General features: G+C 43.4%; 1 protein-coding gene across 7 annotated transcripts in view; it reads left to right on the top strand.

Moving 5' to 3' along the window:
* The window catches only part of OSMR (oncostatin M receptor), a 93,427-nt gene that overhangs the window by 20,666 nt on the left and 57,005 nt on the right, over positions 1–15,756 (top strand). Inside the window, exons 1-2 of one of the 7 annotated variants that reach the window (XM_056546136.1) lie at positions 3,027–3,099; positions 7,439–7,510. The exons of 4 other annotated variants lie outside the window; for them this stretch is intronic. The gene's annotated coding sequence lies outside the window, so the exon portion shown is untranslated. Of the gene's footprint in view, positions 1–3,026; positions 3,100–7,438; positions 7,511–7,896; positions 7,947–15,756 lie in introns of those variants that run through there. 2 more of the 7 variants (XM_056546127.1, XM_056546146.1) reach the window with 2 other exon arrangements.

Below are 15,756 nucleotides of genomic sequence, written 5' to 3'. Positions count from 1 at the left end.
GAGTGCCTCCAGCTGTTGCAAAACTACAACTCCCAGCATGCCCGGACAGCCGTTGGCTGTCCGGGCATGCTGGGAGTTGTAGTTTTGCAACAGCTGGAGGCACCCCTGATTGGGAAACACTGACCTACACTATATACTACTATATAGTCCAACATGCTGGGAGTTGTAGTTTTGTAACAGCTGGAGGCACCCCTGATTGGGAAACACTGACCTAAACTATATACTACTAAATAGTCCAACATGCTGGGAGTTGCAGTTTTGTAACAGCTGTAGGCACCCCTGATTGGGAAACACTGACCTACACTATATACTACTATATAGTCCAACATGCTGGGAGTTGTAGTTTTGTAACAGCTGGAGGCACCCCTGGTTGGGAAACACTGACCTACACTATATACTACTATATAGTCCAACATGCTGGGAGTTGTAGTTTTGTAACAGCTGGAGGCACCCTGGTTGGGAAACACTGACCTATACTATATACTACTATATAGTCCAACATGCTGGGAGTTGTAGTTTTGTAACAGCTGGAGGCACCCTGGTTGGGAAACACTGACCTACACTATATACTACTATAAAGTCCAACATGCTGGGAGTTGTAGTTTTCGTTTGGGGCAGCTGCTGAGCCACAGGCTGTATCAGGACATGCTGGGAGTTGTAGTTATTAACTAACTGCAACTCCCGAATTTAATTAAAAAAAGCGATCAAAAAGTCACATCAAAACAAAAATGGTCCTGTTAAAAACGACAAATCGGGGTGCAAAATATGACCCTCATACAGGCGCGTATAAGGAGAAATAAAAAAGTTATAGGGGTCAGAATAGGACAAAATTTCCCCCGCATATGTGTATCCTGTGATGTCACGCATATATAATTAATTATGCAAATTAGCATGGCCTGTGTGTTTTTTGCAAGAAAGGCGGCAACCCTAGGAGGGAGCCCTATGACATATCATGAAAGTGTTAAATGGAAAGCCCCTTAAAGCCTCGCCAGAGTACACAGAGTAGTCTTCATACAAACACACAGCAGCTGGAGAAATATCTCCTAATGAATCGCAGGCCCCGAAATAAAACCGAAAATGATAGGTTTCATTGACCGCAGGTCTGCAGCTCTGTATTTAGCCTTTTCACTGTACGCACCATATAATTTACTCTATAGCTGTTTATGACTGGTGTATTTATAGAGGTCTGTGTTTTGGGGTAGAGGATTCATTTTGGGTTATCACATAGGGATAGATATTAGCGCCATATACCAGTCCTGACACCCTCCCGCACCTTCATTTATTATGACTGTTCCTAAGGACATAATCAGAAACACGGTCGGGACGGGACTTGGGGAAAAAATACAGATGCGAAAATGTTTAACGCCCATATCAAACTGACCAGAGGCAATGTTCAAACTTTTAATCCCTTAAAGGGGTTATCCAGGAAAAAACTTTTTTTATATATATCAATTGGCTTCAGAAATTTGAACAGATTTGTAAATTACTTCTATTAAAAAAATCTTAATCCTTTCAGTACTTATGAGCTTCTGAAGTTAAGGTTGTTCTTTTCTGTCTAAGCGCTCTCTGATGACACGTGTCTCGGGAACCGCCCAGTTTAGAAGCAAATCCCCATAGCAAACCTCTTCTAAACTGGGCGGTTCCCGAGACTGGTGTCATCAGAGAGCACTTAGACAGAAAAGAACAACCTTAACTTCAGAAGCTCATAAGTACTGAAAGGATTAAGATTTTTTTAATAGAAGTAATTTACAAATCTGTATAACTTTCTGGAGCCAGTTGATATATATATATAAAAAAAAGTTTTTTCCTGGATAACCCCTTTAAATGGGTATTCCGGCCTCCAAAGGATAGGGGATAAGATGTCTGATCGCAGTGGTCCCACCACTGAGACCCCCCGCGATCTCCATGCAGCAAACGGCATTCTGTGCCAGGTGCTGCTCCCAAGATCGAGAGGTGATGTCACGGCCATGCCCACTCCATTCATGTCAATGGGAGGGGGCGTGTCAGCCGTCACGCCCCCTCCCATAGACATGAATGGAGGGGGTGTGGCATGATGACATGAGGGGGCTGCACGGAGATCACAATCGGGACCCCTTCAATCAGACATCTTATTCCCTATCCTTTGGAGGCCGGAATACCCATTTAAAGGGGTATTCCAGGCAAAATCTTTTTATATATATATCAACTGGCTCCGGAAAGTTAAACAGATTTGTAAATTACTTCTATTAAAAAATCTTAATCCTTCCAATAGTTATTAGCTTATGAAGTTTTCTGTCTAACTGCTCAATGATGATGTCACGTCCCGGGAGCTGTGCATGATGGGAGAATATCCCCATAGGAACTACACAGCTCCTGGGACGTGAGTCATCAGAGAACAGTAAGACAGAAAACAACAACTCAACTTCAGAAGCTAATAACTATTGGAAGGATTAAGATTTTTTAATAGAAGTAATTTACAAATCTGTTTAACTTTCCGTAGCCAGTTGATATATAAAAAAAAGTTTTGGCCTGGATAACCTCTTTAAGTACCCAGGCAATATTTTTTTAAGCCAAAACACTTTCGCATTTCATGGACAGAACCATATGGGGCTTTTTTTTTTTTTTGAGATTATTTGTTCTTTTTAATGGCTTCCTTTACCTTGTCATAAACTGTTACACAGAAGACAAAAATATGCGCGCTTGGAACTGAGAAAAGCATAACTTTTGTTATTTTTACACCATTCATTGTGCGGTAAAACAGAATTGATAACTCTTAGGGTGCATTCCCACAGGGCGTATACGCAGCGTATTTGACGCTGCGCAAATTTTACGGCAGCAGCGGGAAATACGCTGCGTATCCCTTGCTCACTATACACACAGGGCTTTCCGGCGGCAGCCCTATGTGTGCAGTGAGTTTTGGAGGCGGGGCCATGTGCCGGCGTGTCTGTGACGCGCGGCCCCGCCTCCAAAACTCACTACACACATAGGGCTGCCGCCGGAAAGCCCTGTGTGTATAGTGAGCAAGGGATACGCAGCGTATTTCCCGCTGCTGCCGTAAAATTTGCGCAGCGTCAAATACGCTGCGTATACGCCCTGTGGGAACGCACCCTTATTCTGCAGGTCAGTACGATCTCAACAATATCCAATTTATATAAGTTTTGTTTTACTACCTTTAAGAAATAAATGAACCTGTGCAGAGGAAGAGCGGTGCAGTTACCCATAACAACCAATCAGATCGCTTCTTTCATTTTTCACAGGCCTCTTTAAAAATGAAAGAAGCCATCTGATTGGTTGCTATGGGCAACTGCACCGCTCTTCCTCTGCAGAGGCTTTTGATAAATCTCCCCCTTTGCTTTGCGCCTCCATTTTCTCACCCCTGTATCCATTTTCTGAGCCCTTTTGGCATTCTGGGCTGTAGTTTTTAATGGTAACATTTTGGTGTAGATTGGACTTTTAGGTCACTTTTTAATCCATGTTTGCTGGGATCCAGGGTGACAAAAAAAAGTGAATTCTAGGCAGGGTACTTTTTTTTTATTCACAGCATTCACCGAGTGGGATAAACAATGTTATACTTTCTCTCCCTTAGATCACATATAACCAATATACTCAACTTACCTGGTGGTATCTCAGGACTGGGTTCTTAGTAGGGAGTGACAGCAAAAAAGTGGTATCTAGGAGCCTTAACCCCTTAATGACCATTTTCACCTTAAGGACCAGGCCAATTTTATTTTTGCGTTTTCTTTTTTTCCTCCTCGCCTTCTAAAATCCATAACTCTTTTATATTTCCATCTACAGACCCATATAAGGGCTTGTTTTTTTACGTGACCAATTGTACTTTGTAATGAAACCTCTCATTTTACCATAAAATGTACGGCGAACCCCAAAAAATAATTTTTTAGGGAGGAAATTTCAATGAAAACCAAAATTTTGCACATTTTGGAGGGTTTTGTTTTCACACTGTACACTTTAAGGTAAAAATGACATGTGTTCTTTATTCTGTGGGTCAATACGATTAAAATGATACCCATGGCTAGATACTTTTACCGCTTAAAAAAAATCTAAAACTTTTTGTGCAAAATCAGTAATCTAAAATCGCCCTATTTTGAGCACCTATAACCTTTTCATTTTTCCATATATAGGGTGGTATGGGGCTCATTTTTTGTGCCGTCAACTGTACTTTTTTTAGATACGACATTTGCGTATATAAAACTTTTAGATCATTTTTTATTATTTTTTTTTAAATAAAATGTGACAAAAAAGCTGCATTTTTGGACTTTTTTTTATTTTTTACATTTACGCCATTGACCGTACGAGATCATTAACATTATATTTTGATAGTTCGGACATTTACGCACGCGGCGATACCAAATATGTTTATTAAAAAAAAAATTTACGCTTTTTGGGGGTAAAATGGGAAAAACTGACAATTTTCATTTATGTTGGGGGAGGGGATTTTTCACTTTTTTATTACTTTTTATTTTTACATTTTTCACCTTTTTTTTTCTTACACTTTTTATGTCCCCATAAGGGACTATCTATAGCAATCCTTTGATTGCTAATACTGTGCAGTGCTATGTATAGGACACAGCACTGCTCAGTATTATCGGTGATCTTCTGCTCTGGTCTGCTCGATCTCAGACCAGAGCAGAAGACCCCGGGAGACGGCCGGAGCCAGGTGAGGGGACCTCCGGCTGTCATGCTGGATGATCGGATCGCTGCGGCAGCGCTGCGGGAGATCCGATCATCCAATCAAAGTGCCGCAATGCCGCAGATGCCGTGATCTGTATTGATCACGGCATCGGAGGGGTTAATGGCGGACATCCGCGGGATCGCGGACGTCGGCCATTACGGGCGGGTCCCCGGCTGCTGCTAGCAGCCTGAACCTGCCGTGTGTGACGCGAGCACCCTTCTGATGCTCGCGGTCATACACAGGACGTAAATGTACGTCCTGGTGCGGGAAGTCCCGCCAAACCAGGTACTCCGGTGAAAAACTTTTTTTTTTTTTTTAAATCAACTGGTGCCAGAAAGTTAAACATATTTGTAAATTACTTCTATTAAAAAAATCTTAATCCTTCCTGTACTTATTAGCTGCTGAATACTACAGTGGAAATTCTTTTCCGTTTGAAACACAGAGCTCTCTGCTGACATCATGAGCACAGTGCTCTCTGCTGACACCTCTGTCCATTTTAGGAACTGTCCAGAGTAAAAGGAAATCCCCATAGCAAACATATTCTGTTCTGGACAGTTCCTAATATGGACAGAGATGTCAGCAGAGAGAACTGTGCTCATGATGTCAGCAGACAGCTCTGTGTTTCAAAAAGAAAATTATTTCTGCTGTAGTATTCAGCAGCTAATAAGTACAGGAAGGATTAAGATTTTTTTTATAGAAGTAATTCACAAATCTGTTTAACTTTCTGGCACCAGTTGATTTAAAAAAAAAAGTTTTCCACTGGAGTACCCCTTTAAAAGGAGTACTTTGGTGGAAAACAAATTTTTTCTTTCAAATCAACTTGTGCTAGAGGGTTAAATAGATATGTAAATTACTTCAATTTAAACATCTTAATCCTTCCAGTACTTATCAGCTGCTGTATACTCCAGAGAAAGTTGTGTAGTTCTTTCCAGTCTGACCACAGTGCTCTCTGCTGACTCCTCTGTCCATGTCAGGAACTGTTGAGAGCAGGAGAGGTTTGCTATGGGAATGTGCTCTTACTCTGGGCAGTTCCTGACACAGACAGAGGTGGCAGTAGAGAGCACTGTGGTCAGACAGAAAAGAACAACACAACTTCCTTTGGAGCATACAGCAGCTGATAAGTACTGGAAAGATTAAGATTTTTTATATAGAAGTGATTTACAAATCTGTTTCACTTTCTGGCACCAGTTGATTTGAAAAAAATTGTCTTCCACTGGAGTACCCCTTTAAGAATAGCACTAAGCTACACCTCATATATTATGCCACCTAGTATGGTGTATTTTATACAGAAATGTATAGGTTCTAGTCATGTAAGTATATAAGAGTCCCCTAGTGTTTGGATGTTGTCATCTGTTGCCGTACACATGTGGTGTAAATATAAGAGGGCTCTCCAAAGTCTCATAAAAATGCCACACAAATGAAAAAAAACTTAACAATCATTCATCTGACCGTTTTGGCTGAAAAGATGCTTTATACAGTGATCCCTCAACTTACAATGGCCTCAACATACAATAGTTTCAACATACAATAGTCTTTTCTGGACCATTGTAAGTTGAAACCAGACTCAACATACAATGTACAGACAGTCCAGATCTGTGAAATGTGTCAATGACTGGAAGATCTGACCAATCAGAATGGGCAATTTACTGGTAAAACCCCTGTATTACTGAAGTGCATGCACTGAATGGTGTCTGGTAGCGCCCCCTACAGTACAGGGAGGTATTATATGTTCTGTACTACTCTTTACCTGTATTACTGAAGTGTATGCACTGACTGGTGTCTGGTAGCGCCCCCTACAGTACAGGGTGGTATTACATGCTCTGTACTACTCTTTACCTGTATTACTGAAGTGTATGCACTGACTGGTGTCTGGTAGCGCCCCCTACAGTACAGGGAGGTATTATATGTTCTGTACTACTCTTTACCTTTATTACTGAAGTGTATGCACTGACTGGTGTCTGGTAGCGCCCCCTACAGTACAGGAAGGTATTACATGTTCTGTACACTTTACCTGTGCCATGGTTAGCTGCTCCTCTGAACACCAGGTGAGGGCGACTCCATTACTTTTTAAGACACTGCCTGTACTGTACAGGACCCTGAAGAAGCTCCTGTCCTCTTCATAGACCAGTGTTTCCCAAGAAGGGTGCCCCCAGCTGTTGCAAAACTACAACTCCCATCATGCCCGGACAGCCTTTGGCTGTCCGGGCATGCTGGGAGTTGTAGTTTTGCAACAGCTGGAGGCTCCCTGCTTGGGAAACACTGACCTAGACAGTGATTTACAGCTCCCAGCAGATCTTTATTACTTTTATATATAAGGATTTGCTTTATCTATATTAGTTATCTACTTATTTTTCTTTAATCCTCACTTTTTCCTATTTTTGGATGACATTTTGGTGGCTTCAGAACCAATTACCAGGTTTCCATAGAGTTATGGTCTCAACATACAATGGTCCCAACATACAATGGTCGTCCTGGAACCAATTTATATTGTAACTTGAGGGACCACTGTATTTCCTTCTGTATAGAACATTTTGGACAGTGTTTTGCCTATGAAGGTTTCAGCAGGGCTTTATTACGTTCAACTATCATGTTATTAAAAACACCTTCTCAATGAACGCAACATCTTACCGTAAGCTCAGGTGGAAACTGCTGTACAGTCACTTTTTTTTTTCGCAACCACTTGAGATTTCATGTACAGTAAGTGCCATAATCCAGCACTTAAAATTCCAAGTAAATCAGATTCTGACCTTTTTTTTTTATATTATGCAGAAAGGGAAATTGACAATAACCAAACATACCAACATACTATGGAGTGAGTCATTGGGTGCAGTCTACAGCATGGTGAGCACTGGATCGTTAGTTTATAGAGTTTCTTTGGTGTCCAAATTGGTGTCCAATAGTTGAAGCCAATGTCTTAATATCTAGTATATTTGTGGTGTCCCAGTACCGCATTTCATTCGGTACTTATTTATCTTGGGTCCCCATAGCCAGAGTCCCTAGGACTTAGTAGTCTTTATTAGTCAGTTCGCCCCTAGTCGCCTCCATTATAGTGTATAGATTACTAATTTATCTATAAAATAATGTATATAGTGTTATTTCTGCATGTAAATAGTTAATTGCTTGTTTCCATGGCATTGCAGGGCCTTCGGGTCATGTGATGCGTTCCAAGCCTCGCTCTGGATGCGTTCCAGGCCTCGTTCTGGTGTCTGTAGCCTCGTTCTGGTTCTACAGTGTACATGGAGCCTGTGACGTAAGCAATCCCATCTCACCATGTAAAGTGAGTGGCAGACGTTCGGACCAATCAAAATCGCCACGCCCCCTGCCCATATAAGGGAGCGGCGGCCATCTTATCTCTCTCTTGTTCCCGAGATAGCAAGTAAGCAAGACCTGTATTACAGTAATCGCAGTGAGTTAGGCCTGAGCCTTGCGGCAACGGCCGAACGATATAAATTATAGAGTGTGTCATCCCCTAAGCACTCTGCAGCATCACCGGACTCAATATTTCCCCTAAATCCGGACGGATCTGCACATCGTTCCCTAAATTCAGAGACTATAGGTCTTATGCAAGGTCGGCGACTTCTACCAATCGCTAAGCAACCAAAGAACTGTATTAAGAGACTGTTATTACGTATTGGATATTGCAAGCACTGCAGTAATGTTATTGAAGTTCAAGTTAAATCTGCTTGTGGACCTTCAGTCATTTCATTGCACCTATCGCTTCTGGGAAGGGCGGCGATAGGCCGGAACATAGATTCAGCATACCAGCCCTCACCCTGGCGTCACGAGTGACTGGGTTAATATTAACCCCTCATATACCAACATCCTACCATCCCTACCATACACCCCCCAAAGGCTACCACATATTAATACTCTGATTCCTTTTGTACAATAAATTGGTGCAAGTAATAACCTGGTCCATTGGTTGAAATGTCCAGTCCCAGAAACATCTCTGGATGTAATATTCCTGTACTTGATGTCTAGTGGTTGGTACCACAGTCCCTGTAGTCCATTACTCTTTATTCAATATCCCTTTTTAATAAACTTACCCAGTCCAGTTCCAGGGCCACCTCTGGTCAATATCGCCCTCATTGTCTTGACAACGGCCCTGCACTCACACATCCGGGCGGCAGGAAATTAATTCTGGTCAGCTGCTTAGCCCTTTGCCTGTATTTGTGGTATCCTCCCTTCACTAGCATCCTGTTGCCCTGTGCTATTCCCTGTGACCTGACCTTTGCTTGTGACCTGACCTTGTCTTTGCCTGCTGACTTTGTACTTCTCTGCCCTCCAGGTTTGGCCCTTGTTGGTCCTGAATGCTTCTGAATCTGATTTGGTACTATGCTCCCCTCTAGGTTTTGACTCTCTAGCTTGTTACTGGTTAACCCCTTGTCTTCTGATTTTGTTCTTTTTTGCCTATGTGTTGCTGACCAATGAGGCAGATCATCCAAGGAGAAAGGGACAGTGAATTCGGGTGAGCTCAGATGTTCATTGCTCTCTACCCTAGTCGTGACACCATTGGTGTGGACTTCAGGTACATAAAAAGCAGTGTTTTCATGCCTTGTTTCTTGCAATGGTCCTTTGGCCTCTTTGGTCCAATGGATTGTACATCACCACCGCTGTTGCTTCTCTGCTGAGTCCCGCTGCTAGCAAACATGACATTACTAAGCTCCGCCCATGCGCCAAGTCGGCCCCGGAATGAATGATATGGCAGAAGATTGCAGGAGAACCAGAGCATGGAACGAGACCAGGTAAGTATGGTTGTCATCAGTGTCACCTGCACTACCCGTCTGTACCCACAGGTTAGTGCAGGTGACACTGATGACAGATTTCCTTTAATGTAAATGAAAAAAATTGAACACAGCATAAAATTTGGCACACATATGCTTTGTGTGAACATGGACACATAGTGAAATATCTTTTTGTGTAAATCAAGTCCTTTTAGCCTCGTTTGCCTGGGTGTATGTTATGTGTACTTCCCCCACATTTATCAAAGAGGTGCATGTTCTTCATTAAGAGTACAGTAGCTTATATGTAGACATATTTCTAGGTGTGGTCCGGGCTAGAGTGAAATTACGCAAAAGTTTAAATGTTTGCACTTTGAAAAAGTCGTAGTAGATAACTCATCAACTGCTGTAAAAAGCTAACAATGCCGCAATACATTCAAGTTGTTTTCTTAAATGAGTGTAAATTATTTGCACGGAAATTGTGTAACTTATCTTCTGGAAAGCATCACACTTCTTGAGATACACCCACCAAACCTGCCTTAGGCTGGGTTCACACTACGTTTTGTCCCATATGGGAGTGCATACGGCAGGGGGGAGCTAAAAGCTCGCGCTCCCGTATGTGGCCGTATGCGCTCCCGTATGCCATTCATTTCAATGAGCCGACCGGAGTGAAACGTTCGGTCCGGTTGGCTCATTTTTGCGCCGTATGCGCTTTTACAACCGGACCTAAAACCGTGGTTGACCACAGTTTTAGGTCCGGTTGTAAAAGCGCATACGGCGCAAAAATGAGCCGACCGGACCGAACGTTTCACTCCGGTCGGCTCATTGAAATGAATGGCATACGGGAGCGCATACGGTCACATACGGGAGCGCGAGCTTTTAGCTCCCCCCTGCCGTATGCGCTCCCGTATGGGATAAAACGTAGTGTGAACCCAGCCTTATCCAGGAAGGAGCAAATCTCATTGATGAGTCTTCATAGCCAAATAACATGGGTAAAAAGGATGTATAAATAAAATAAATGCATTCATTTGACCTGGTCACATTTCTGGCACCAAGAGATGGCTGAAGGAAAGACATAGAGGTTAAAGGGGTTATCCAGGAAAAAACTTTTTTTATATATATATATCAACTGGCTCAGGAAAGTTAAACAGATTTGTAAATTACTTCTATTAAAAAATATTTATCCTTTCAGTACTTATGAGCTGCTGAAGTTGAGTTGTTCATTTCTGTCTAAGTGCTCTCTGATGACACCTGTCTCAGGAACCGCCCAGTTTAGAAACAAATCCCCATAGCAAACCTCTTCTACTCTGTGCAGTTCCCGAGACAAGCAGAGATGTCAGCAGAGAGCACTGTTGCCAGACAGAAAACAACAACTCAACTTCAGCAGCTGATAATTATTGAAAGGATTAAAATTAATAGAAGTAATTTACAAATCTGTTTAACTTTCAGGAGCCAGTTGATATATAAAAAAAAAAGTTTTTTCCCGGAATACCCCTTTAAGTAACATTCCAGACCAAAATCCTAGTGGGATACTTAGGGGGAAGAATAAGGGGAACATAAACAGGATTGTGCATGCAAGAAACCCCATAAAGGCCTAGTAGAAAGTTATAAGGCAAATACTATAATGGTTGTCTGTGACAGATGGAAGCAAACAATAATGAAAATAGATAAAAACCACTAAAACTTAACTTTTACTTTATTCCATAAAAAGACACAATGGTCATTAGTACATAGAAAGTAAAAAAAAATAGGTAATGGTGAATAAATATTCCAAAATAAGAAACCATGCCTAGACCGGACAGAGATAAATCAATAAACATGGGGGAAAGAATGGAAGTAACAGATAAAAGTAAGATTCCAAAGAATTTCCAAGAAACTTTCTCCAAATTGCTTTATCTTTAGTCGGTGAGTCCTGATGTAAACCATCTCCAGCATTATGAGGACATGCTGAATCATTGTATCCCTGGGGGTACTTGCTCTGCAGAATTTCCCACTATGATTTTTTTAGTTGTAAGAGAAATGAACTCAGCTCCGAAGGAAGGACTGTTTTCTATTTAATTTTTTAGCTAAGTAAATCTGTTTGGAATTGTTAAGTCTGTGAGTTTTTTCACTTGCCAACGCCTGTTCGCAGTGTGTTTGGGGAGCTTTAAAGTTTATATATATATATATATATATATATATATATATATATATATACATATCAAATGGCTCCAGAAAGTTAAATAGGTTTGTAAATTACTTCTATTAAAAAATCTTAATCCTTTCAGTACTTATGAGCTGCTTAAGTTGAGTTGTTCTTTTCTTCTCTGATGACACCTGTCTCGAGAACTGTCCAGAGTAGAAGCAAATCCCAATAGAAAACCTCTTCTACTCGAGTTCCCAAGAGAAGCAGAGATGTCATCAGAGAGCACTGTTGTCAGAGAGAATAGAACAACTCAACTTTAGCAGCTGATAATTATTGGAAGGATTAAGATTTTTGAATAGAAGTAATTTACAAATCTGTTTAACTTTCTTGAGCCAGTTGATATATATATATATATATATATATATATATATATATATATATATATTAGGGATGCATATCGGGGAAATGCCGAAACAACAAAAAATTTACCGATAATGACCCACCTCCCCTGCCCGCCCACAGCACAAGTTACAAACACTGCCAGTGGCAGAGGCGTAGCGTGGGGGGTGCAGGGGGGGCCGGCCGCACCGGGCGCAACATCTGGGGGGGCGTGCTCTCCGGGATAGGAATACTTCTTTTTATGTGCCCGGACCGGCTCCTGTGTGTGGCTGCAGGCGGGGGCCGGCCAGAGCATATAAAACTTAATACTGTATACTAAAAACCAGGGGCCCTCCAGCTGTTGTGAAACTACAACTCCCAGCATGCCCGGACCGGCAAAGTCTGTCTGGGCAAGCTGGGAGTTGTAGTTTCACAACAGCTGGAGGCCCCCTGGTTTTTAGTATACAGTATTAGTTTTTATATGCTCTGGTCGGCCCCTGTCTGCAGCCACACACGGGAGCCGGCCCGGGCACATAAAAAGAAGTATTCCTAATCCTATCCCGGATATCCCTGTGTCCTGAAAAATCTTTTCGGGACATAAGGATGTTCGCCGGTCACTCATCATTCCCCGGCGTCCTCCTGCGATCCTCCTTCGGTCCCTCGCTTCTCCGCCTCTATGGTCGTACGCATGGGACGTCACTGACGTCCCGTGCTTACAACCATAGAGACGCAGGAGGACCGCAGGATCTTCGCAGGAGAACGCGCCCTGGCCGGAGCCTGGTGAGTTACCGCGTCATCTTCTTGAGTGTTCCGGTCACCGCTCCTCCGGTCCCGGCACCTACTGCTATGGTCCATAGGCCATAGCAGTAGATGTGACCCCGGGCCGGAGGAGCGGTGACCGGAACACTGTGGGGGCAGCAGTACAGACATACAGCCTCCAGCCATACACTGTATATGGCTGGAAGCTGTATGTCTGTGGGGTGAGGGGAAGCTGCCTACTATTGTGGGGGAACTGCTGACCTAATGTGGGGGGGAGCTGCCTACAAATGTGGGGGGAGCTGCCTAATATTGTTGGGGGGAGCTGCCTAATATTGTGGGGGGGAGCTGCCTACAAATGTGGGGGGAGCTGCCAAATATTGTTGGGGGGAGCTGCCTAATATTGTGGGGGAACTGCCTACTATTGTGGGGGGGAGCTGCCTACAAATGTGGGGGGAGCTGCCTAATATTGTTGGGGGGAGCTGCGTAATATTGTGGGGGAACTGCCTACTATTGTGGGGAACCTGCCTACTATTGTGGGGGAACTGCTGACCTAATGTGGGGGGGAGCTGCCTAATATTGTTGGGGGGAGCTGCCTTATATTGTGGGGGAACTGCCTACTATTGTGGGGAACCTGCCTACTATTGTGGGGGAAATGCTGACCTAATGTGGGGGAGCTGCCTACTATTGTAGGGGAGCTGCCTACTATTGTTGGGGAGTTGCCTATTAATGTGGGGGAGCTGCCTACTATTGTGGGGGAACTGCCTATTAATGTGGGGGAACTCCCGACCTAATGTGGGGGAGCTGGCAATCTAATGTGGGGGAATCTAATCTAATCTAATGAGCGGAGCGCTGCATTTTACCAGAAGACGGGGAGAAGTCATTTTCGGTTTCGGTATCGGTTTCGGCAGGACATTTTTTTTAAATTTCGGTTTCGTTTCGGTTCTGAAATTTCCATTTCGGTGCACCTCTAATATATATATATATATATATATATATATATATATATAAAGTTTTCTCCTTGAATACCCCTTTAACTCTCCATCGCTGCTGGTCTCTAGGAAGGTAACCTGTTAAAAATGTTTTATATGACAGTAAAGTTTTAAAGGGGTACTCCGCCCCTAGACATCTTATCCCCTATCAAAAGGATAGGGGATTAGATCTCTGATCTACAGCACCTCAGTAAATCGAACTTCGCTCTGTGCCAGATGACTGGCGATGCGGCACTGGAGGCTTGTGACGTCACGGCCACACTCTCGTGATGTTGCAGCCACGCCCCCCTCAATGCAAGTCTATGGGAGGGGGCGTGACACCGCCACGCCCCCTTCCATAGACTTGCATTGAGGGGGCGTGGCCATGAAGTCACAAGAAGCGTGGCTGTGACCAGCCTCCGTCGCTACACCCGACGTTTCTTCTATAAACAGCACCGCACCTGTCAACGGGCAAACTTGGCAAGGTGCGGCAGTGTTTTTGGAAGACGGCGGCTGTGGTGAGAGACACCGGGGCAGCGCAGATGTTTCATCCACAGTAAAAAGCTTTGGTCATGGTAGCTCTAGTAAATCTTAACCTTGGACACTACCTTTTGGGCCACTAAAAAAAGGACGTAAAGAGATGAAAAGCGGTGCAGTTACCCATGGTAACCAATCAGATTGCTTCTTTCATTTTTAAAGAGACCTGTGAAAAATAAAATAAGCAATCTGATAGGTTGCTATGGGCAACTCCCCCATAGTGCCTGGCTGATGGTACTTAGTAGTTCCCTTGGTGTTATGGTAGTGCTGAAGTAATAGAGTCACCAGGAGACGGAAGACCATAGCAAAGCTAGACAGCAGTGCAATTCAACAGGTAACTGAAGGGTTAAAAAAATCACCCACATATGCGGAGGAATAGTTATTGAACAGTTTCCAGTTCCAAAAGAGATGAAAAAACAGAAATGGTGCACATAGTGCAGAGATAACCCGCGACGGTAGGTGTTGGAATGCCTGATGTGACAAGATTCTCACCAGTTGGCTCCCGGTGGAACAGAAATGTCTGAACCGGACTGGAGGTCCACCAAGGTTTTGTAATGCTAAGAGTTCCTGGAATACATGCTACTTTCTCCGGCTGGGGAACAAAGTGACATTGCACTTTGTCTTAAAGGGGTACTCTGGTGGAAAACATGATTATTTAAATCAACTGGTGCCAAAAAGTTAAACAGATTTGTAAATGACTTCTATTTAAAAATCTCATTCCTTCCAGTACTTATCATCTGCTGCATACTCCACAGGAAGTTCTTTTCTATTTGAATTTCCTTTCTGTCTGATCACAGTGCTCTCTGCTGACACCTCTGTCCATGTCAGGAACTGTCCAGAGTAGGAGTAAATCCCCGTAGCAAACCTCTGCTGCTCTGGACAGTTCCTGACATGGACAGAGGTGGCAGCAGAGAGCACTGTGGTCAGACAGAAAATAAATTCAAAAAGAAAAGAACTTCCTGGGTGTATACAGCAGCTGATAATGTGGTGTCCCGGTACCGGATTGCATCCGTTACCTTGTGGTGAGGTCCCCAAAGTCAGAGTCCCTAGTTACCGGTGGGGTCCTCATCTATAGTTAGCCCCTAGTCACCCCTTTAATAGTTGAAATTATTCAAATTCTAAGTGTATATATGTATATAAAGTGTACTTACCTTGTTGTAGTGTCGCAGGACCCGCGGGTCACGTGATGCGTTCCAAAACTCTATGGTTTATGGTTCAAAGACCTTTGGAGGAAGTCAGGTGATCGCCCACCATGCATTGTAACGGTGAGTGACAGCTGACTCGGACCAATCCAAAACGGCCCTGCCCATATAAGCGAGCCATTATTCAGGCTCTTGTTCCTGTATTGTCAAGCAAGCAGCATCTCTATTTCCTCGTTGGCTGCTGATAGAAGAGGATCTGCGTAGCTGTCGTCAGCAGTGACTAGGCCCAAGCCTTGCGGCAACGGCCATCTTACAAAACTGTGAGTTACCTCAAATCCCTGATAAGTCTGCAAAATCACCGGACCTAAACAAACCCCTAAATCCGGACGGATCTCTGCATCAATCCTAATTCTACTAGTCCTTTGGATAAGCTAATGGTCCGCGGCATCTGTCAATC

The sequence above is a fragment of the Hyla sarda genome, chromosome 1 (genome assembly GCF_029499605.1).
Source record: "Hyla sarda isolate aHylSar1 chromosome 1, aHylSar1.hap1, whole genome shotgun sequence".
NCBI lineage: Eukaryota > Metazoa > Chordata > Amphibia > Anura > Hylidae > Hyla > Hyla sarda.
Note: the sequence above shows the minus strand (reverse complement) of the source record. Positions and strands in the feature narration are given on the sequence as shown.